The 24805-nt window shown below is 43.3% G+C and overlaps 1 long non-coding RNA gene across 1 annotated transcript in view; it reads left to right on the top strand.

Annotated features, from left to right (window-relative positions):
• Window positions 1-24805, top strand: part of LOC132402455 (uncharacterized) — a 43280-nt gene that overhangs the window by 4497 nt on the left and 13978 nt on the right. Inside the window, exon 2 of the long non-coding RNA XR_009514903.1 lies at window positions 20854-20995. This is a non-coding gene — a long non-coding RNA (uncharacterized LOC132402455). The remainder of the gene's footprint in view (window positions 1-20853; window positions 20996-24805) is intronic.

Raw genomic sequence — 24805 nt, 5'->3', positions numbered from 1 at the left:
GAGGGGTTGCCTTCTCTTCCTTTAAGAAAATTAGAACAGCAGGTACTGGGCAAATGACCTTGCACGTTTCAACATTTCAAGTGCACATCCAAGCAAATGTTAAATATGTTGAGGATTTCTGCCATCACCTTCCTTACAGACAGCACCTTTGTTACCCTTAGTCCTCCAATTATTTTACATCTATACCTTTGTTCATTGACTTTATTTTGTAAAGGGAAAAGTGATTCTTTCAATCATTTTCATCCTCTTGTAATTTTATGCACCTCAATTAATAGACCCACAATTCCCTTGTTTTCGTTGTTGCAAAGAAAACAATTCCCATCCTGCCCAACGTCTCCTCAAAGCTCAAGTTCTCCAGCACTGACATGTCCTCTAATATATCACCCATGGTTCATCTGGTCTAATCAAATTCTTCATGTAATTCAGAATCAAACAAATGGCAGCTGTTAAAAACCAAAGTTCGAACTAAATTTATTGTCAAAGTATAGATACAGTATGTCACCATATGCAAATGTCTTGTGGGTAATCACAGTAAATACAAGAACACAATAGAATCAATGAAAGACCGCACCCAACGGGATGCACAATCAATAAAAAAACCAGCAAACTGTGCAAGTACAAAAAGAAAGAGAAAAAAGAGAATAATAATAAATAAATAAGAAATAGTTATCAAGAACATAGTGAGTCCATAGGCTGTGGGAAAAGTTCAGTGAAGTTAAGTGAATTTATCCCCTTTGGTTCAAGAGCCTGATGGTTGAGGGGTAATAACTGTTCCTGACCTGGTGGTGCAAGTTCTGTAGCTCCCGTACCTTCTTCCTGATGACAACAGTGAGAAGAGAACGTGACCTAGATGGTGGAAGGTCTTTGATGACGAATGCTGCTTTCCTGTGACAGCGCTCCATGTAGATGTGCTCAATGGTGGGGAAGCTTTACCTATGTTGCACTGAATGTGCAGGTCTGGCAGCATCTGTGGAAGGAGAAGGTGTTCCATGTTGAATACTGTTCTAGATCTTCAAAGTGAACTGTTACCTCTAATTCTCTTTCCCCAATGCTGCTCAACCTGCTAATATTTACTACGATTTCTCTTTTTCATTTTCTTTCTCTATTTCAGTTGCCATGACTAGCTATGGTCTGAGGAGTGTTTATACCATGGGCTTCCAACCTTTTTTATGTCATGGACCTCTAACATTAACTAATGGGTCTGTGGACTCCTGGTTTATACAATTTCAGAAGAAGCCATTACATTCGGGCACTGCCACTCTCTCGACGAAAGTCTGAGCCCAATAAGATGAGTGGTCATCTCATCTGGTGTCTTTCTTGGTTAACCGTGACTTCTTCTGTAGTTTATCATCCCTTTTTTCCCACATGAAGTGTGCAGGACCACCTTCTTGGCCATTTGGTCTCACTGTTGATCTCACCCATTCAGTTCACCAGAGCTGGCTTTGATAGGCATGCCCTTATCCCACCAGGGTATGAGCCGCGATGGCTCCCCTCACCTATTTTAACTTTCCTGTTGAAGCAGTGTATTGGGGTGTATTCTCCAAGAATCACAACTTTGTCATGTTGGAAAGTACTTTGAGTTCCTAAGATTCCAAAAGCAATGCTGTCTGGAGTTTAGTTATCCAGCACCCAGCTCCTGATAGACTCATCTAGAGTCCTGGTAAGGAGAAGGGAGAGGTTCCAAACAGCATTCCATCCAAGACCTCAGGAGCTGGTGGACGGTAGTGAAAGTGGAGGAAGGCTGCAGTCCCCAATCCCAGAAGGGTCCCCATTTGTCTTGCACTTTATGGACACAACAAGCTTATTCACCAGAGACACTACCCTCCCTGGACACCACATACACCCCATTTAATATTCTATGTATCAACTAATAAGGGAAACTATCCTATAAGTTTTCTTACCCAAACTATCCAGATATCTTACTACATTCAAGGACTTGTGTACATGCATTCCAAATGCTCTCCATTCCTAAATATCCTATTGTCTATTTCTTGGCCCAATGCACTAACTTCTTCATGCTGAAGTACATTCCCCCGTTCCCTCCCACTTGATTTGTCTGTTGAGATCTTCCTTCATTTTATAACTTTCTTACTCACCCACAAGCTCATGGCCAATATTTATGGTATTTACAAACTTCTCAGTCATACACTCTGCATGTAATTCCAAAGCACTGAACAGGAACGGAAGAAATTAGGAGTTTGTTTTAGGCCATCTGACCTCACGAGCCTATCCTTCCATTCAGTACGATTAAATCTAACCTTCCTCAGGTCTAAACTCTATCAGTAGCCTTCAATTCCCTGATCATTCGATGTTTATCTTAAATGTCTCCAGTGATCTAGTCTGCATGCAAAAGAATTCCAGTGATTTGGCACACCATGAGAAGAAATTCCAACACACTTCAGTTTTAAAAATGCACCCCAGCTTTTCCATACTCTTATTTGAGGGTCTTCTAACAGTGGAAGTATCTAAGTGTCTATGTTGTCATGTTCCCTATGAATCTTGTGCCTCCAAGAAGTCACCCATCTGTAGATCAACTCTTTAATTCCAAAAGGCCATGTTTTACTCCCGAAACAGTCACAAAATTGCTCCTTATCACTCGAGCGAAATTTAGTTACAATTTCCAGTCTCATTTGGATTCCATGGACTTTACTGACTTATTAAAATCTTTATTTATTACACCCAAATGTATTAAGACCATAAAGCATAGGAACAGAATTAGGCAATTTGGCCCATTGAGTCTGCTCTGCCATTCCATTATGGCTGATTTATTATCCCTCTCAATTCCATTCTCCTTCCTTCTCCCTGTAACCTTAGATGACCTGTCTAATCAAGAACCTCTCAACCTCCACTTCAAATATATCCAATGCCTCCAAAGCCATCTGTGGCACAAACTCAGCACCCTCTGACTGTTCTAAATGGAAGTCCCTCTATTCCGAGGCTGTCTCTAGCTCTAGACTCCCCTCACTGTGACAAATGTAACACACACAAAAAGCTGGAGGAACTCAGCAGGTCAGGCAGCACCTATGGAAATGTCGACATTTTGGGCTGAGTCTCTTCTTCAGGACTGGAAAGGAAGGGGAAGGTGCCAGAATAAAAAGGTGGGTGGGTGGAGAGGAAGGATAGCTTGAAGGTGATAGATGAAGCCAGATAGGTAAGAGGGGTAAAGGGCTGGAGGGAAAGGAATCTATTATGAGAGGAGAGTGGACCATAGGAGGAAGGAAACCGGGGAGGTGATAGGCAGGTGAGAAAAGTTAAGAGGCCAGAGTGGGAAACAGAAGAAGAGGTGAGGGGGAGGGAATTTTTTCTTGGGAGGAGAAATCGATATACATGCCACCAAGTAGGAAAATAGATGATAAGGTGTCCTGCCGAAGGTTTTTGTCCAGAAATGTTAACTATATCTTTTTCCATAGATGCTACCTGGCCTGCTGAGTTCCTCCAGAATTTTGTGTCTGTTGCTCGGATTTCCAGCATCTGCAGATTTTCTCTTGTTTGTGGAAAATAAGGTGTTGCTCCTCCGCTGTGAGGTGTAAGAGGAGGTCATGGACCAACATATCAGAATGGGAATGGAAGTAAGAATTAAAATATTTGGCCGAAAGTAAATTCTGCTTTTGGCGGATGGAGTGGATGTGCTCAAAAAAGTGGTCTCCCAATCTACAATAGGTCTCACCAATGTAGAGGAGGCTATATTGGGAGCACTGGACATGATTGACAACCACAGCAGATTTGCAGGTGAGGTGTTCCCTCACCTGGAAAGACTATTCGGGGCCCTGAATGGAGGTGAAGGAGGAGGTGAATGGGCAGGTGTAGCACTTCGGCTGCTTGCAGGGATAAGTGCCGGGAGAGAGATTAGTGCGGAGGGATGAATTGTCAAGGGAATCGTGGAGGGAGAGTTTCCTGTGGAGAGTGGTGGTGGGGGTAGGGGGAAAAATATCTTTGGAGATGGTAGAAGTTGCAGAGAATGATGTGTTAGATGTGGAGGTTCATAGGGTGGTCAAAGACCAGAGGAATTCTACCACTGTTAAGGCAGCAGGAAGGTGGGGTGAGTGCGGATGTTTGGGAAATGGAGGAGATGCAAATGAGGACAGCCTCAATAGTGGTGGAAGGGAAAACCCATTCTTTGCAGACCTTAAGACAATAAGACATAGGAGCAGAATTAGACCATTTGGCCCATCGAATCTGTTCTGTCATTCAATCATGGTTGATCCTCTTCCCCCCTCCTCAGTCCCTCTCCTTAGCCTTCTCCCTGTAACCTTTGATGCCATGTCCAATCAAGAGCCTATCAATCTCTGCCTTAAATACACCCATTGACTTGGCCTCCATAGCTGCCTGTGGTCACAAATTCACCACCCTCTGGCTAAAGAAATTTCTCCTCATCTCTATTTTAAATGGACATCCCTCTATCCTGAGGATGAGCCCTCTTGTCCTAGACTCCCCATTCCACATTTACTCTCTTTTGGCCTTTCAACATTCGGGAGCTTTCAATGAGGTTCCCCCTCATCCTTCTAAATTCCAGCAATACAGACCCAGAGCTATCAAATGTTCCTCATATGACAACCCTTTCATTCCCAGAATCATCCTTGTGACCCTCTCCAGTGCCAGCACATCTTAGATGAGGAGCCCAAAACTGTTCACAATACTCAAGGTGAGGCCTCTCCAGTGCCTTATAAAGCCTCAGCATCACATTCCTGCTCTTGTATTCTAGACCTCTTGAAATGAATGCTAACATTGAATTTGCTTTCCTCATCACCAATTCTATCTGCAAGGTAACCTTTAGGGTATTTTGCACAATGCATACCAAGTCCCTTTGTATTTCATATTTTTGGATTTTCCCTTTTTAGAAAATAGTCCGCACATTTATTTCTACTATCAAAGTGCATGACCATGCATTTTTCAACATTGTACTTCATTTGCCTCTTTCTTGCCCATCCTTCTGCAGCCTATCTGTTTCCTCAACACTACTTGCCCTTCCACCAATCATTCTATCATCTGCAAATGGTAACAGATCCATCTATTCCATCATCTAAATCATTGATATACTGCATCATAAGAAGTGGTCCCAACAGGTGTAGCACCTCGTCAAAGGCCTTCTGAAAGTACAAATATACAACATCCAGAGCATCCCCTTTATCTATCCTATGTGAAATCTCCTCAAATAATTTCAACAAATTCATCAGGCAAGCTTTTCCCTGAAGGAACCATGCAGACTTTGTCCTATCTTGTTCTGTGTCACCAAGTACTCCATAGCCTCTTCCTTAACAATTGACTCCAACCCCTTCCAACCGCTGAGGTCAGCCTAATTGGTCTATAATTTCCTTTCTTGCAGCTTTCCTTCTTTCTTAAAGAGTTAAGTGACATTTCCAAATTTCCAGTCCTCTGGCACCATGCCAGAGTCCAATGATTTTTTTTTTGAAAGATCATTACTATTGCCTCCACAATCTCTACTACTTCCTCTTTCAGAACCCTAGGGTGCAGTTCATCTGGTCTGGGTGACTTATGTACCCCTACGTCTTTCAGCTTTTTGAGCATCTTCTCCTTTGTAATGGTAACAATACTTACTTCTCTTGCCTTGCATCCTTCAACATCTGGCACATTGCTGGTGTCTTCTATAGTGAAGGCTGATGCAATATATTCATTTAGTTCATCTGGCATCTCCATGTCCCCCTTATTATTTCTCCCGTCTCATTTTCTAGTGGTCCTATATTTGCTCTCATCTCTCTTTTATTTTTTACATACCTGGAAAAGCTTTTACTATCCCCTTTGATGTTGTTTGCTAGCTTGCTTTCATATTTCATCTTTTCCTTCCTAATGATTCTTTTAGTTGCTCTCTGTAGGTCTTTAAAAGCTCCCCAATTCTCCGTCTACCCACTAATTTTTGCATTGCTATATGCCCTCTCTATTACTTTTACAATAGCTTTGACGTCCCTGGTCAGCCACGGTTGTACTATTTTGCTATTAGAGTATTTCTTCATTTTTGGAATACACTTGTCCTGCACCTTCATCATTTTTCCCAGAAACTCATGCCTTAGCTGCTCTGCTGAAAACCCTGCCAGAATCTCCTTGTAATTTACTTTGGCCAAATCCTCTCTCATACCACTGAGATTCCTTTTACTCCATTGAAAAGCAGATACTTCAGGCTTTACTTTCTCCCTGTCAAATTTCAAATTGAACACAATCATATTGTGATCACTGCCTCCTAAGGGTTCTTTTATCTTAAGCTCCCTAATCGTCTCCAGTTCATTGCATAACACCCAATCTAGTATAGCTGATCCCCTGGTAGGCTCAACAACAAACTGCTCTGAAAAGCCGTCTCTTAGGCATTCAACAAACTCACCTGATTTTCCTAAATTGACCTGCATGTTGAAATCTCCTATGACTATCATAGCACTGCCTTTTGACACGCCTTTTCTATTTCCTGTTGTAATCTGTGGTCCACATCCCAGCTACTGTTGGGAGGCCTGTATATAAATTTCATTAGAGTCCTTTTACTCTTGCAGTTTCTTAACTCAATCCACAACGATTCAACATCTTCCAAACCTATGTAACATCTTTCTACTGATTTGATGCCATTTTTTACCAGCAGAGCAATATGTTTCCCTTGGCCTACCTTCCTATCCCTCCGATATAACGTGTAACCTCGGACATTCAGTTCCCAACTGCAACCATCCTTCAGCCACGATTCAGTGATGGCCACAGCATTATACTTGGCAATCTGTCGTCAGTACCTCCAGTTGGACTCTGTCTTTTTGTGCTTTTCCCCCCTAGCCATCAGTCTGTGGTTTTGCATTGCCATGTGCTCCTGTCCCCACTCCTGCTCTGCTCCGGCCCCTGTATAACTGAGTACTCCGTCTCTCATCTGTTTCTCATTATTACCTGTATGTCCACCACCCGTGTCTCATTGTGCTCCACCTATCATCTGCCTCTCTGTTTATTGCTCAGAGTATTTCTGACCTGTGTTTTCACCTGTTCGTTGCCAGATTGTGACAGTGAAATTTCCTGAGCCTCCCCATCTGTACTCTGTCCGTTTGAATATCAACTCTGCCTGTTTCCCGATTCTGGTTTTTGGATTTCTCTGGATGTTTTGATCTCTGCCTGAACTTTGACACCTCCCCCCACCCCCGTCAGATTTGCTACTCAGTAAATATCACATTGCGCACAGTACTTGGTCAGCAAGTGGATCCCTGCTCCAGTGCCCTGACATCTATAATCGTGCAACAAGATCATCCACCTTATTTCTTATACTCCATGCATTGAGATATAATGCTTTGAGTACTGTATTTGCTACCCTTTTTGATTTTGCATCCCTACTGCACTGATACTCACCTTGCTGGCTGCAATTTTGTCCTATCCCCTGTCTGTCCTTCCTGACAGTCTGACTGCATGCTACCTTTGCTCTTTTTACCACCTGTCTTATCCTGAGTCCTTTTACTCTGGTTCCCACAACCCTGCCAAATTAGCTTAAACCCCACCCCCAACAGCTCTAACAAACCTGCCTGCGAGAACATTGATCTCCCTCGGGTTCAGGTACAACCCCCCAACTTTTGTACAGCTCATACCTCCCCAGAAGAGATCCCAATAATTCAGGTACCTGAAGCCCTGCCCCCTGCACCAGCTTCTCAGCCACGTATTAATCTGCCATATCAGCCTGTTTCTACCCTCACTGGTGTGTGGTGCAGGCAGCAATCCAGAAATGACTACTCTGGAGGTCCTGCTTCTCAACTTTTTGCCTTGCTCTCTAAATGCTCTTTTCAGGACCTCTTTGCTTTTCCTTCCTATGTCATTGGTACCAATATGTACCAAGACACCTGGCTGCTCTCCCTCCCCTCCAAAATGCTGTGGACACAATCCAAGACATCCCTGACCCCGGCACCTGGGAGGCAACATACCATTCAGGTGTCCCGTTCATGCCCACCGAATCTCCTGTCTGTTCCCCTATCGAGTCCCCTATCACTACCGCTCCCTCCTTCCCTTCTGCACCATGGACCCATGCTGAGTGCCTGTAACCCAGTCGCTGTGGCATTCCCCTGGGAGGTCACCCCCCCCCCCCAAGAACTGTTTCCAAAACAATGTACTTAAAGGAGGACATCTCTCCGATGTCCTGGAAAGGAAAATTGCATCTTGGGAACAGCTGCAGTGGAATTTGTTGAAGCTGTGTCTTTATAGATAACAGCTCCTACTGAATGTTTACAATAAATCACTCATTGCTGACATTAGGGTGACTATCCTGTCATTGCTTCTCTTCCTTTTAAACAGCAGTACCAGTCATCCAGCATTGTACTTGTAGCCATAGTGGTCAGGACATTATCTGACCTGGGATAATCGTGTCACAAATTTTGTTTTTAATTTCTTGAACTTGAAAGGGCAAAGGGAAATTCAATTACAGGCAATGCTTTGGATAGTGAGTGCTTGTTTTCAGTTAAATCTCTGTATGTGGATTTGGGATGAGTTTCTGGCCCACAATCAAATAGCCTAATAATTAGGATTGCACTGTGGGTGTGTTGTTCCCATATAGAAAAACAAATGATACGAGTTTTGGAATTGCCTTCTGGACACGCTAATGAACTTTCTTTCCCAATCTTATTGAATCATTTTTAATGTTTGAGTACAACAATACACGAAGTATTAGATCACTGTTGGATCAATATCACTGCTGTTATAGGCAATCACAATGTTATAAAACCCTGCTACACTCACTAAGTGCACTGATATATATTCAGTTTTCAGAATGTGGAACTCTATCGGGGTAATTAGTGACCACTGGCTGCAAACCAGATCAGATGATTTTAACAAGCGCTTTTGCACAGGGTAATTAATAACACAGCCTTCTGCACAAAAAGAGGCAAGGTCACCTTGTCTACTGCCTCACATGGAATATGTTACAGCCAAAAGACATTTTAATGATTCATTGACTCTTATTTCTGCTGGAATATTAATTCTGACTGCAAAAGCAGACCATTGGTCTGAAACTAAAATAGAATTTAATCGTTTTCTCTGACTTTCCTCAGCATGAATTACAGTTTATTTATTTTTTTTATTAAGAAACGGCCCTTTCAAACTGCACTGTCCAGCGATCTCCCAATTTAATCCTAACCTAATCACAGGACAATTTACAATGACCAATTAACCTACCAACCTGTACATTTAGGACTGTGGAAGGAAAACCACATGGTCATGGGTGAACGTGCAAACTCGTTGCAGGCAATGCTGGGAAATGAACCCGGGTCGCAGGTACTGCAGAGCTTTGTGCTACCGGGCATTTATGGAGGACAGAGACACAAATCAGATTTTGAATATTAACCATTGTGTTTTGTCTAAAGTATCCAACAGTCAATAAAAGTGGGGGAAATAATATGTCAAACTACACTAAATGCTAGAGTCACTCTAAGTAAGAACTAGAATTCGATTGTAAACAAGGTGGGACAGCAGAAACCTGATTGGATGAGGACTAACCAATCAGGAGCAATGGATGATGGGGGTATATTTTTACATATACCATCGGATTAGACATGCTCAGGCATCATCCTTAATGAAGATGGCAGAGTCTGTCTTCGAAAATCAGTTAAAATTGATACCTGTACCTACTGGAAGCCTGAGAAGGGTTTATTTGTAGTACTTTCTTGTTGAAAACTGCTTTAGCTCGCAAGTCCCTTGAGTTGAAAAGGAAAGCGAATTCCTGTACTGTGAATCGGCCAATCAGAAGCCAAATATATAACAAGAACATAATTACACACAACAAGTGACAACAAAAATTTCAGGTGCAAAGATATTGACCATCTTCACCAATGCTGAAATTAACCCTGTGTTTTTCTGCCCATGAAGTAACTTTTGTTTTAATCAATCAAGTTGATTGAAATAAACTGGTTTCTGGTCATCCAATATAAACTGGACATGAAGGCTGCCATTGTATGTACATTTAAAAAAAATATTTATTGAGATACAGCGCGAAATAGGCCCCACAGGCCCTTTGAGCCACGCAGCCCAGAAATCCCCGGATTTAAACCAAGCCTCATCGAGGCCAATTAGCCTACCAAATGGTACATCTCTGGACTGTGGGAGGAAACTGGAGCACCCGGAGGGAATACATATTACTCATCATTTAAGGAAAACCATTTGTTGTTGTCCAAGTGATGCACCATCAATAACTCTCTGAGATGTGAGACGAGATATCGGCTTTTATTGGCTGGAAGAAAGAACAAGCAGCAATTGACCACCATACTACATCGTGGAGACTGAGACCAGGGCTCAGGCCCCAATTGCCTTTATACCAGGGTCAGTGGGAGGAGCCACAGGAGCAGTCAGCGGGGGAGGGGGGGGGGCGTGTCCAGACAGGTATATGTAGTTCACCACACCAAGTATCATGAAGACCATCTTTGCAGCATAGAAGTTAGTGCTGCATGGCCTTGAATGTCGCTGAAGCTCTTACAACACCGGACATTGATGCCTGTCACTAATGAGTGTAGATGAATGGGAAATAAAGTTCTCCTTTAAGTGATACATCACCCAATGTTTATATATATTCCTTCTATGTTATTAGGTTAAAACACAAATCTTAATGGCATTTTGGTAATGCCATGAACTGCAGTTAATGGTGAGAAACGCCAATCACCATTCTTTTAAGGCAATGAATGCCATGCTGAGTGTGGTATGCGCATCCTCACTGACTAAGTTAATAATGTGCTTCTACAGTAGACTAAGTTTCAGGCATCTAGAGCTCTAAGAAGTACTACAGTGGAAGGAGGTGGTCAGGGCAGAAAGCATCATAAAGGATGTAGTATACCTATCATGGTGTGTGCTGGCAGGTGACTGAACCCAGGTGAGGAGGAATGACAGGCTCCCAAGTAGAGACAGAAACAAAGCAGGAATTCCAACAGAACATTGGATACCCGACCGAGCGACACGGCCAGATGAATCATTCTCGGCAGACAAGGACCCTGTGACAAACACCCACCGGGAGGGGAGTTCGCTTTAAATATTCACAGTACGCAGAAAACCCATGCCAATCAAAATAAACTTGACAAGATTGAACCAGAAACCACGGGGGCTTAACAACTCTAGATAAGACAACAATTAACAAATACAGGAGCAAACAAGAGAGATGCTGGAAATCCGTGCAACACACACGAAATGCTGGAGGAACTCAGCAGGCCAGGCAGCATCTAGGAAAAAAAGTACAGTCGATGTTTCGGGCTGAAACCCTTCGGCAGGATCTCTCAGCAGGACAAAAGCCAGTGCACCAGTCCACAGGGCTCATGACAATACCTCATTCATACCTACACAGTGCTGGAGAAGGGCTTCATAACTGACAGGTAGGGTGTCAGGAGAAGAGGTTCAGCTGGGCCAGCAGCAGCGCAGGCTGGTTAAGATGCCAGCACTTACTTTGCTGAGTTTGTGGTGCTTTTCGTTTCGGCAGTGCTGCCGGGTGAACTATCGCTGACTCCTTTCCCGCTGCAGGGGTGGCATCGCAGCCCGGCGGTTAGCGTACCGCTATTACAGTGGCGGCGATCTGGGTTCGATTCCCGCCACTGCTTCTGGGGTGTTTCTACATTCTCCCCGTGGCCATGCGGGCTTCCACCAGGTTCACTCCATGTTCCAAAACATTCAGGTTAGTAAACTGGTCACTTGGGCGTAGTCAGGGAATGTGGGCTCATTGAGCGGGAAGGGCTTGTTACCACATTGTGCCTCTAAACAAAGAAATAAATGTCCGAATTCTTCAACAAATATTATGTGTTAATTATCGCAATGAGCTTCCTTTCAAACTGTACTGAATGAGTGTACAAGCATTAGCTGATGACTTAAAGCTTTAAATATGTGCTTACCACACAGTCATTTAAAACATTACTGTTGCTTGGAACAGTCTCCAGTCCCACACCCTTAGCAACATTCTGGCCATAAACATCTTGCATAAGAGTCAGGCTGTGTAGAGTGTCAGAGACAGGCAGGGAGGAAGGCACGTGGCAGTTGACTGCTGGAAAGTGTCTGTTTCTCTTCCAGTTGCTCACTAAGTTCTACATTCTGTTCATCTTTTGAAAGCTCTATTTCTCCAGGAACCTTTCTGACAACGCCAGAGCAGCAGGGGAAAGCAGGGTTCTCTGCTTCTGACATCAAACTGACAAGTGTCCTTCTACTGCCTGGCCTGATACAGGGTTTGAACCCAAACTGTGACAGATCCTTTTCTCTTCACAGAAGTTGCTTGGCCCACTGAATTTCTGCAGCAGTTAGTTGTTCCCGTTTCTAGCGTCTGCACTCCCTTGAGTCTCCTTCGTATCCTTTGTTCTGCTGGAAACATTTGTGCTGAAAGAGGGATGGGGCAGGGCTGTATACATGTGAAGACGAGCGCGCACACGCACACACACACACACACACACACACACACACACACACACACACACACACACACACACACACACACACACACACACACACACATATTTATTGGCTCTTCACACCTGGATAGTGAATACATCAGGATGTTCTTCATTAACTACAGCTCTGCATTCTATACTATCATCCCCACAAAATGAATCAATCATCTCCAAGACCTAGGCCTCAATATCTCCTTGTGCGACTGGATCCTCAATTTCCTCACTAGCAGACCCCAGTCAGTTCAGATTGGCAACAACATCTCCACAATCTCCATCAGCACAGGTGCCCCACAAGACTGTGTGCCTAGCCCCCTGCTCTACTCACCTTATACTTATGGCTGAGGCTAAGCAAAGCTCCAATGCCATGTTCAAGTTCGCTGACGATACCACTGTTGGCTGAATCAAAGGTGGTCCAAATCAAGATATAGGGGGAAGATTGAAAATCCTGTTGACTGGTGCCACAACAACAACCTCTCACTCAATGTTGGCAAGATGAAAGTGCTGATTATTGACAACAGGAAGAGGAAACTGGAGGTCCATGAAGCAGTCCTCATTAGGAGATCAGAAGTGGAGAGTGTCAGCAACTTTTATTTCCTCAGCATTATCATTTCAGAGGATTAGCCTGCGTCCAGCACATAAGTGCCATTACAAAGAAGGCGTGGCAGCATCTCCCTTAGAAGTTTGCACAGTTTGAACATGTCAGAGCTAGAGTTAGTGAAGAAAAAAGTAAGAGTAGAGTGCATAAAAGTAAAAAGCAACAATCACATAGGTTACTAGATTCTAAAAGGACAATGAGTGTAAGGGCACTTTATCTAAATGCCCGTAGTATTAGAAACAAGGTTAGTGAACTTGTGGCACAGATCAGGACCAAGGCCATTACAGAAACCTGGTTGCAAGGTAGAGATGACTAGGAATTAAATATCCAAGGGTATCAGGTAATACAGAAAGATAGGCAGGAAGGCAAAGGAGGTGGGTGGTGCTCTTGATTAAGGATGAGATTAGGGCGATTGTGAGAGATGATATAAGATTTGTGGAGCAGAATGTTGAGTCCATCTGGGTAGAGATTAGGAATAGTGAAGGGAAAAATCACAGGTGGGAGTTTGCCTATAGGCCACCTAATAAAAATATTGCAGTGGCAGAGGCAATTAACCAAGAAATTACTGAGGCTTGTAAGAATGGAATGGTAGTAGTCATGGGGGATTTTAACTTCCACATAGATCGGGTGAATCAGGTTGGTCAAGGAAGTCTTGAGGAGGACTTCATAGAATGCATCCGTGAGGGCTTTCTTGAGCAGCATGTTCGTGAACCTACAAGGGAAAGTGATATCTTAGATCTAGTCCTGTGCAATGAGACAGATAAGATTAACGATCTTGTAGTCAGGGATCCTCTTAAAAAGAGTGATCATAGAATGATTGAATTTCACATACAGATGGAGGATGAAATAGTTAGATCTAAAACTAGTGTATTATGCTTGAACAAGGGAGACTACAACATGATGAGAGAGGAGTTAGCTAATGTTGATTGGGAGCACAGGCTATTTGGTCAGACAGTTGAGGAACAGTGGAATACTTTCAAAGGGATTTTTCACAGTGCTCAACAAAAGTATATTCCAATCAAAAGTAAGGACAGAAAGTGTGGGGGGAGCCAGCCTTGGATAACTAAAGAAATAAAAGATAGTATCAAATTAAAAGTTCATGTGTACAAAGTCGCAAAGAGTAGTGAGAGACTGGAGAATTGGGAAAACTTTAAAAAGCAACAAAGAACAACTAAATGAAATAAGGAAAGGGAAAATAGAGTATGAAAGTAAATTAACACAAAATATAAAAACAGATAGCACAAATTTTTATAAGTATATAAAGTGGAAGAGGGTGGCTAAAGTAACATAGGTCCCTTGGAAGGTGATAAGGGGAAATTGATATTGGATGATAGGAAATGGCTGAGGTATTGAACGACTATTTTGTGTCTGTCTTCACGGTGGAGCATACGTCTGATATGTCAAAGAATAATGTTATGGATGAAATGGGAGGTGTGGACCTCGATAAAATCACTGTCACTAAAGAGATAGTGATGAGCAAACTAGAGGGCCTGAAGGTAGATAAGTCCCCTGGACCTGATGAGATGCATCCCAGGGTGCTGAAGGAATTGGCGGAGGTTATAGTAGACGCATTGGTAATCATTTATCAAAACTCTCTAGACTCTGGGCAGATCCCGGCAGATTGGAAGACAGCAAATGTCACGCCACTTTTTTAAAAAGGATGCAAGCAAAGGACAGGCAACTATAGGCCAGTTAGCTTAACATCTGTAGTCGGGAAAATGCTTGAAGCTGTCATTAAGGAAGAAATAGCAAAACATTTGGAAAGGAGTGGTTCCATTAGACAGACGCAGCATGGATTCATAAAGGGCAGGTCCTGTTTGACAAACTTACTGGAGTTCTTTGAGGACATAATGAGTGCAGTGGATAGAGGGGAACAGGTGGATGTCATATACTTGGATTTCCAGAAGGCGTTCAATAAGGTGTCGCACAAAAGTCTTATAAGTAAGATTCGAATGCATGGAGTTGGAGGAAGTGTATTGGCATGGATAGTGGATTGGTTAACCAACAGAAGGCAGAGAGTTGGTATAAGTGGGTACTTCTCCAGTTGGCAGTCTGTGGTGAGTGGGGTGCTGGGCCTGCAGCTGTTTACCATTTACATTGATGATTTGGAAGAGGGGACTGAGCGTAGTGTAGCAAAATTTGCTGATGACACTAAACTGAGTGGAAAAGCAAATTGTACAGAGGGTGTGGAGAGTCTGCAGAGGGATATAGATAGGTTAAGTGAGTGGGCCAAGGTCTGGCAGATGGAATACAACGTTGGTAAATGCGAGATAATCTACTTTGGAAGGAATGATAGAAGAGCAGATTATTATTTAAATGCTGAAAGGCTGCAGCATGCTGTTGTGCAGAGGGACTTGGGAGTGCTTGTCCATGAGACGCAAAAAGTTGGCTTGCAGGTGCAACAGGTTATTAAGAAGGCAAACAGAATGTTGGCCTTCATTGCTAGAGGGATTGAATTCAAGAGCAGGGAGGTCATGCTGCAACTATACAGGGTACTGGTGAGACTGCACCTGGAGTACTGTGTGAAGTTCTGGTTTCCATACTTGAGGAAGGATATACTGGCTTTGGAGGCAGTACAGAGGAGGTTCACCAGATTGATTCCAGAGATGAAGGGGTTAACCTATGGGGAGAGATTGAGTCACCTGGGACTATACTCTCTGGAATTCCGAAGAATAAGAAGGGATCCTACAGAAGCATACAAAATTTTGAAGGGGACTGATAAGGTAGAAGTAGGAAAGTTGTTTCCATTGGTAGGTGAGACTAGAACTAGGGGACATTGCCCAAAGATTCAGGGGAGAAGATTTAGGATGGAGATGAAGTGAAACTCTTTTTCCCAGAGAGAGGTGAATCTGCGGAATTCTCTGCCCAGGGAAGCAGTTGAGGCTTCTACACTAAATATTTTTAAGTTACAGTTAGATAGGTTTTTACATAGCAAGGGAATTAAGGGTTATGGGGAAAAGGCAGGTAGATGGAGCTGAGTATACAGACAAATCAGCCATGATCTTATTGAATGATGGGGCACGCTGGAAGGGCAAATGGCCTACTCCTGCTCCTGTTTCTTATGCTCATCTAAAACTCTTGACAAGCTTCTATAGCTGCGCAGTAGAGATTATAGTGACTGGTTGCATCACAGTCTGGTGTGGAAACACCAATGATCTTTTATGGAACAGCGTACAAAAACCAATGGATGCAGCCCAGTCCATCATGGGTTAGGGCCTCCCCACAATTGAGCACATTTACAAGGAGTGTTGTCACAAGGAAATCAGCATTCACCATCAAAGAGCCTCACCATCCAGGCCATGCTCTCTTCTCGCTGCTACCATCAGGAAGGAGCCCACACCACCAGGTTCAGAAATAGTCATCATCCCTCAGCCATCAGGCCCTTCAACCGGGGGGGTAACTAATCACACCAACTCTGAACTGATTCCACAACCTATGGAATCACTTTTAAACACTCTGCAACTCATGTTTTTGATACTTATTGCTTATTATTGATTATTACTTTTATTTCTCTGTTTTGCATTTGCATTTGTTGTCTTTTATTCATTGGTTGTTTTGTGTGGTTTTTCATTGATTCTATTCTGCTTCTCTGCACTTACTGTGAATGACCACAAGAAAATGAATTTTGGGGCAGTATTTGGTGACATATATGTACTTTCTTTGATAATAAATATACTTTGAATTTTTTAAATGGAGTGGTGGAAAGTTAACATCCTTAATTGAAGGCTATTTCTTCTGGTTTCACCCACAGATCATCAGGGGGCCTGATGATTTCATTAGTATCACCACAAACTGGTGCTCTGCCACAGTACGGAGCACTCAGATCTAGGCAGAAGAGCTTTGCAACTGTAAACTCCAGCCAGCCTCCTCTGATATCTCCAGTCTGACACAGTGGAAGTCTGGTCAGGCAGCCAATGTGACAGTAGAAACCAATGAACCTGTAGTACTGCCTCTCAGTAACTTGCCATCCCAGCTCCAAAAACACACATTGAGACACAATCACAGGCACTTTGTGCAGTCTTGTAGCTTGCATGCAACCTGGGAGACACAATCTTCAAAAGTCCTCCTTAGGTTTGCTTTCTACTGGCCATATATATTTTAACATCTGATCCCCTTTACAAAGGTGTAAATCCCCTGTACATTAATAGTAATTTAAAAAGTGCGAGCATAATTTTGCCCCCTTAAACCTGTTTTGCAATTCTGTTACCTCAACACAATTTTCAGGTAGTATTTACCAACTCCAGGGTCTGGTACAGAACCTTTGAGCCACTTTTTTTTTGGATGATAAACAATAAAATCAGTCAAAACTGAAAGAACAGAAAAACTGCAGATGCTGTAAATCCAAGCAACACACACAAAATACCGGAAGAACTCAGCAGGCTAGGCAGCATCTGTGGAAAAGAGTACAGTGGACGTTTTGGGCTGAGACCCATTTCTGCGACAGTTTCAGTCATCTGACATGTTATTTTATTGCAGCCATTTTATTCAGATTAACCTTTGAATGCAGCTTGCTCTTTGCTGTTGTATATGCCTTGGGCAGTTAAAGAAAAATGAGATTATTTGAGCTGCATGAGTTATGAGATTAGATGGACCACATTTAGTCAGAAACTAAAAATGAGATAATGAAAATCATGAACAAGTTTTTGAGTGTAAAACACCATTCCTTTTCCTCCATGTTTACACTAGAAGGTGTTTTGAATTTGCATTGAAAATAGAAAGAAAGTAAAATATACCATTGTCTGCTATTTCTGTGTAGGAGCCAGGTTATCAGTTTATTACCCTGTGCAGTGATGTCAGAGTAATTTCTACCTCTTCTTTTTAATCCAGTCATAGGATGTGAACATTATTTTCAAGGTCTATATTCATTGAGTGAAGGTGAGGAGAATGATTGATGAGGGTAGGGCAGTGTATGTTATCTACATGACTTTAGTAAAGCACTTGATAAGGTCCATCATGATAGGCTGCTCTTGATGATAAAGGTGCTTGGGATCCATGGTAATTTGATAATTAGGAGCCAGAATTGGCTTGCCATAGTGTAGTGGAAGAAGGGTATTACTCTAGCAGGAGGTCTGTGGTCAGTGATGTTCTACAAGGATCAGTGCTAAACCCTCTCTTTGTGATAGACATGAAATGATTTGGAATGTTTTCCAAGATGGTACCCCGGTTTGTACCAGGGCAAATTCCGAGCAATACATAAGATAAAGTATAAACTGCATATCTGAACACTGTTGAGGATATTCCGATGGGGATTTTTGTTGAGTCTTCCTAAAGCATTGGTGAGGCCTCACTAGTAGTGCTGTGAGCAGCTTTGGGCCCTATTTTTAGAAAGATTGTGCTGACACTGGAGAGGGTTCAAAAGAGGTTCACGAAAATGATTCCATGATTGAGCGGCTAGTCATATGAAGAATGTTTGATGGCTCTGATACGTCTTTGGACTGTAGAAGGAAATCGGGGCACCCAGAAGAAACCCATGTTGTCATGGGGAGAACATACAAACTCCCTACAGGCAGTGGTGGGAATTGAACCAGGGCCACCTGTACGGGATAGGGTTGTGCTGCCCTAGTGGATACTTCTGGGTTTCTTTGTTCTGTGGCTTCCAGTAAGGAGATGAACCCCAAGGTTGTATAATGTATGCATACTTTGATAATAAATGCACTTTGAACTTTAAATACAGTTACAGAAAATACAGTGCAGGCATAAATTAGGGTGCAAGGCCCCGAGGAAGTAGATTATGAGTTCAAGAGTCCATCTTACCATAAGAGATGTCTGTACAATAGTCTCCTAACAGTGGGATAGAATCTGTCTTGGTGGTATGTGCATTCGATGAGAAGAGAGAATGCCTCGGGTGGGATGGGTCTTTGATTATGTTGGCTGCTGTACTGAGGCAGAGAGAAGTGCAGACAGAGTCCATGGAGGGGAAGCTGATTTTTGTGATGTGCTGAGCTAATAGAAGTTTGTTTACATTATGAACACAGAAATGTACAGATTGAAAGTGGGAACAGCCTTGTATCTACAACTGTCTCCAGTTTTTCTTCCGGTATCAGGCAGAGCAGTTGCCATACCAAGCCACAAAAGGATGTGGCTACAGATACAAAAAATGGTGAAGGTCAATGGGGATGTGCTAAATTTCTCCTAAGGAAGTCGAGGTACGAGTGAGCTTTCTTGGCTGTGGCATTACAGGCCAAGACTTCAGGAGGGCACAGAGCAACCATTCCCCAGTGAAGATCGACGGTTCCTCGGTAGAGATCGTAAAGAGCACCAAATTTCTTGGTGTTCACCTGTCGGAGAATCTCACCTGGTCCCTCAACACCAGCTCCATAGCAAAGAAAGCCCAGCAGTATCGCCACTTCCTGCGAAGGCTGAGGAAAGTCCATCTCCCACCCCCCCCCCCCCCCCCCCATCCTCATCACATTCTACAGGGGTTGTATTGAGAGCATCCTGAGCAGCTGCATCACTGCCTGGTTCGGAAATTGCACCATCTCGGATCGTAAGACCCTGCAGCAGATAGTGAGGTCAGTTGAGAAGATCATCAGGGTCTCTCTTCCCGTCATCATGGACATTTACACTACACGCTGCATCCGCAAAAGAAACAGCGTTATGAAGGACCCCATACTGTGTACTGTGTCATGTAACACCATGGTCCTGAAAAACGTTCTTATTTTTAATATGTACTGTACCAGCATTTATGGTCGAAATTACAATAAATGTGAATTGACTTGATTGATTGACTCGATCTACGTAATTGGACCAGGACAGGCTATTGGTGATGTGATGTTCACTCCTAGCAATTCAAAGGTCTCGACCCTCCTGATCTCAGCACCATAGATATATACAGGAGTGTGCACATCACTCCATTAGCCAAAGTCAATAATTAGCTCTTTTTCTTTTGCTGACATTGAGGGAAATGTTGTTGTCATGACAAACTTTTGTTATGTTCTTCCTATATCCCAACTCATTATTAATTGAAATTTGGCCCAGTATAGGAGTGTCATCTGCAAACCTGTAGATGGATTTAGAGCTGGATCTGGCCAGGCAGCCGTGAGTGCATATGGATTAAGTAGGGGGCTTTGAATGCGGTCATTGGCTATATTTTAGGTAGAGGTTGATAGATTCTTGATTAGTCGGGCTGTGAATTGATATGGGAAGAAGGCAGGAGATTGGGGCTGAGAGGAAAATGGATCGGCCATGATGAAATGACAGAGCAGACTTGATGGGCCAAATGGCCTAATTCTACTCCTATATCTTATGGTCTTATGGATAATCTTGGCAGACATATTGTTTGCCTATCCTTACTGTTTGTGGTCTGCGGGTCATTAAATCAAGAAACCAGTTGCAAAGGGAGATGAGTCCCAGGGCTAGGAGCTTGGAGGCTGACCTGTAGTCAATAGTAGCCTGAGGTAAATGTCTTTATTATCCAAATGCTCCAGAGGTGATTGTAAAGCCTGGGAGATGGTGTCTGATGTGAACCTGTCTTGACACTAGGTGAATTACTGTGGGTTGAGGTTGCCTGGAAGGCTGGAGTTGATGTGTGTCTTGAGCAGAATCTCAAAGTACTTCATGATGGTGGACTGCCGGTATTTAAAAAATATAGAATTATTACATCATTGATCCTTCATCGGTTTTCTCCGCAGCTGGTTAGACGTGGTTCCCTTTGAATATTTATTCTTATTTTAATTTTTTTACATTATTAATTTGAAATTACTTTTTTAATATCTGAGTGTTTACTTCCAAATATCTTCAAATGTTCTGTCCTTTTAATTGCAATGTAAATTAATCAGAAGTAGAATTTTGACTGCCAAGTAGAATGGCCAGTTGTTGAGGCCAATTGCTAAGAAATTCATCGAAATAGCTGTTTTCTTCACAATATTAATCAAATGAATTTGACTTTTATTTTCCCAGAATGAAAGGCCATGAAGCTGATTTGTAGATTATTTTGCGTTACTGTGATGAATTCAATCAACTGCTTCCAAGCAAGAGTCGTATTTGAAGAGGAACCAGGAGAACTACTGTAAGTGAAATACTGGATGGTGTTCCTTAACAGGTAAATCTATTATTTATCCTTACTCCTTTGTGATGACCCTGACCACTACTGCAGTGACAACCACCCCCAATCTGCACAATGCAAACTCACCCCTCACCCCCTGAGCCCCACGTGATCCCCTGATCTGCCTACCCTCTCTATGCAAAAGTGCGCAGATCTTTCTCCCCTTTGCCAGCAGTATGTCAATGTCCTAATTTACCCTTCATTACAGTTCTTCATACCTCTCTGCCCTGCTCCTCTTCACTACCAATCTCATTTACTCACACCTGATCACTCCAGCCATAGCTTGGCCCTAATTCAGCCGTGAGTCGTTGGTCGCCCTAACTCCAACCTTAGAACTGTGTGATGCAGGTGAGAGAGCAGTTTTTGACCCCGGGCATAGCTGATGTTTATTGCAGGAGATGGGGCTGGGCTGTGGGGGAGGAGTGGGTGTGAGGAGAGCAACGGGCAAACTCGTTCCCTGTTACTACACCTTTCTAACAAACCGCTTTGTGCGCACTAGATTGTCTGTCCAAATCCATCATTACTCTCTACAGTAGCTCAGCCTCTGACAAAGAAGCTTCTGGTCGAGAAGGTTCAGTCGCTTGGCATTCAAGATGAGGAATGAAACTGGATTCAACATTGGCTTCACGGGAGAAACTGGAGAGTGGTTGCCTCTCTGACTGGAAGCCTATAACTAGTGGAGTGGTGCAGAGGTCGGTGCTGGGTCCGTCATTTCTGTGTTGTAGTGCTCCACAACTCTATTCTTTGTGCTCTTATAGGTAGGTCACTAGTTCATTGGATGTTGGCGTGTACAAGTTCATGAATGGAATTATATAAATTCAGCGAAAATGGGCAAACTTATTCAATTTGCTGTTCAGGGTGACACAAAATGTCAATGGTTTCAAATCTTCCACGCCTACTTCTCTCACTTGCTCTCCCTCCCATTAACTCTTCTTTTTGCTTCTTTTCTTCCCTTGGCTGCTGCATTTTTCCTTTTGGGTCAAGGCAAATGTCGTGGTTTTTCGTGCCCCACAAACAACCAGGGGACGCAGAAGATTCTTCTAGAAGGGTTAAACTTTAATTTGCAAATCAAAGCTGAGACAGTCATTGAGCTAGTCGCTGATTGCCCACCGATCCTTGTACATAGCATTTTTTATAGCAATCTCCTAGTTTAGTTGCATTAGCGTATCCAATCGGTCTATAGTTGCGTATCACAAGTACATCCACCACTATTGTTTCTACCCATTGATTTAATCATGTTCTAGTCTACCATCTCTTAGCTACCTCTCATTAACACACCATTATCTTCTACATTCTTAAGATTTCATTCTCCTACTAAATTGGATACATGCATAGCAAATAGCAAACTCAAAGCTGACTACATAGTTTTGGTTACACAGCAAACAATGCAACTTTTATACTCCAATATATTCCCCCTTTGAGACCCAGAGGGTTTCACACAGAGGAAGAAGACTAAGAGTCTGCGCACAAAAGCCCCAATAAACTCAAACACTTATTCCCAAATCTCGGGTTAAACTATAATTTTCTGCACCAAGACCTCAAAGTATTCTTTCCATTACCCTGGGCCACTGAGCCAAAAACCTGTCCCTTTGTACCCGAGGCAGGGAAAAGAAACTCAGAAGCCCTTACAATCTACTCCCACACTGTTGTTTTGCTCTTGTTCATCCTGCAGGTGTTGTAGGCTGTAACGATACATTTTCGGTGTTACTTCCTCCACTAAGCTTGCTTCAGTAATTGCCACGAGCATCGGAAATTGTTTGGTTGCAGCACGCACTATTTATGTCCTCCGTGCACCAGCTTCTGTAACAGAGTTACCTCACGGTGTTCCTTACTGTGGGAGCAAATCAACAGGTCATCCACATACTATAACAATGTACTTTCCAATGGCATGCCCTCTAGGTCTGCCTTCAACACCTGATTAAAAACATGTGGTGAATGTTTAAACCCTTGCGGCATTCTGGTATAGGTATACTGAGCACCTCTGTAAGTAAATGCAAACAGATACTGACACTGGTCGGCCAGAGGAATGCTGAAGAAAGCCAAACACAAATCAATCACTGAAAAGTAACTTGCTTCTGGTGGAACATTAGTCAAAAGGTTGGGGACTACCGCTGGCCAGTCCTCTACCACATCGTTTACCGCTCGCAAATCATGCACCAATCTCCACTTAGATTTATCTGCTTTTAAGACCGGCAGCGACGGGTTATTGCATGGACTGTTTGTTCTTTTAAGCACCCCTATTTCAAGCAATCCCTGCACTGTTGATGCTATTCCCTCTTCTGCTTCTGGTCTTAGAGAGTATTGTGGTCTCCTGGGTGGAATTGCTCCCCTTTTCAGCCTTATTTCCACCGGACTAGCTGTTTTTATTTTCCCTACGTCCGTGTCATGCTGTGACCACAGAATAGACGGCGACTCATCTAACCTATCTTTCTGCTGGCCTCCTTCCTTCCCCAGCAATGGCATGTGTGGTTGGGGAGTAATTTCGACCTCTCTCACTGTCCCTACCATATCTACACTTACCATTATTTTAATGCAATTGTCTTCTGATATCCACACCTCTGGCGTGATTTTCCTCCACACTGTTACGGTTTCAGCACTCTTAACTAAGGGTCCTAAGTCTTTAGACTGATATCCCTTGTTTACCAACAACGTTACGTGGGTCCCAGCCTCCGGGATCCTGTACCATTTTTCTAAAAAGGTGTTCCACTTAACTTCTAAAGCTGCCCCTTGCTTTCCAATTATCACAGCCTCCCCTTCTAGGTGCTTTTGGGTACATGCCTCCAGGTGCCATCTCTCCTTTATCTCCCTGTTCTGAGTCTCGTCAAAAACCACTGTACAATGTAGCTCAGATTTGGGCATTACAGCCCTGGGTAATATAGCCTGCACGCCCTTTTTCCATTTTTCCCAGGTTTCCTGAATCTGATCTGCGATGTCTCCTATCCAAAAGACATTAGCCTTCTTGTCTTCTCGCACTATCAATTGAGCCCCTGCTTTTTCCACACTCAGCCCATTTCTGGTGCATTCTAATTTTAATTCCAGTTTCAATAAGGCATCTCTGCCAAAACAATTCCTTTATTTCCCATTCTCAACTGCACTGGAGCCGTGCACTGTGTCAACTGTGTTTTCCCCGAGAACCCTACCGTCTTAATAAACTTTCCTGACATGGGAAGGTGAAGGACATACTGTGGCTGTACACAAGTGTACGTGGCTCCAGTATCTGTCATCATTGGTGTCAGTTGCCCTTCTAACATAACCTGAACAATGGGTTCCTCGTCTGCCTCCCTTGTTATCATTGGGTAATGTCTCTTCCCACTCGAGTTCTCGGGGCACCCCTAATACCTCGCATAGGGGTTCACAGGTCCGCTTGGGCCTGTGGGGGCTAGTCCTTGGCTAAACTTTAGTTCCCTTCTTATCGGTTCCTGCTGGTGTGTGACAGGCCATGGTGTAAACGGACAATCTCTTCTCATGTGACCTGGCTGATTACATCCCCAGCACAGTCTCTCTACCTCTTTTTCCCCCTGTTTCCTCACTGGTCCCCTCTGCCCATAGCTCCTCTGTCCCCCTCCTTGGAACTTCCAGTCCTATCTGAGCTGTTTGAATTCAGTCTGTTCCTGATAGGGCATTTGTGGGAATGCTCCTCCAAAGACGTTGATTATTGGCATGGAATTTTCCGGCCCTTGTCTTACAGTATGATCGGTTCCTCCATATAGCAGTGCTTTGTCCAGTTCGATGGCTGTACTCAGACCGGTGGTTGCTGGCAGCATCTTTTTGCTTTTCTCTTTTTCCTTCTTTTTGAGTTCTTCGAGT

This window comes from Hypanus sabinus, chromosome 12 (assembly GCF_030144855.1).
Source record: "Hypanus sabinus isolate sHypSab1 chromosome 12, sHypSab1.hap1, whole genome shotgun sequence".
Classification (NCBI taxonomy): Eukaryota; Metazoa; Chordata; class Chondrichthyes; order Myliobatiformes; family Dasyatidae; genus Hypanus; species Hypanus sabinus.
The sequence above is the reverse complement of the archived record's forward strand: the minus strand, read 5'-3'. Positions and strand labels throughout refer to the sequence as shown.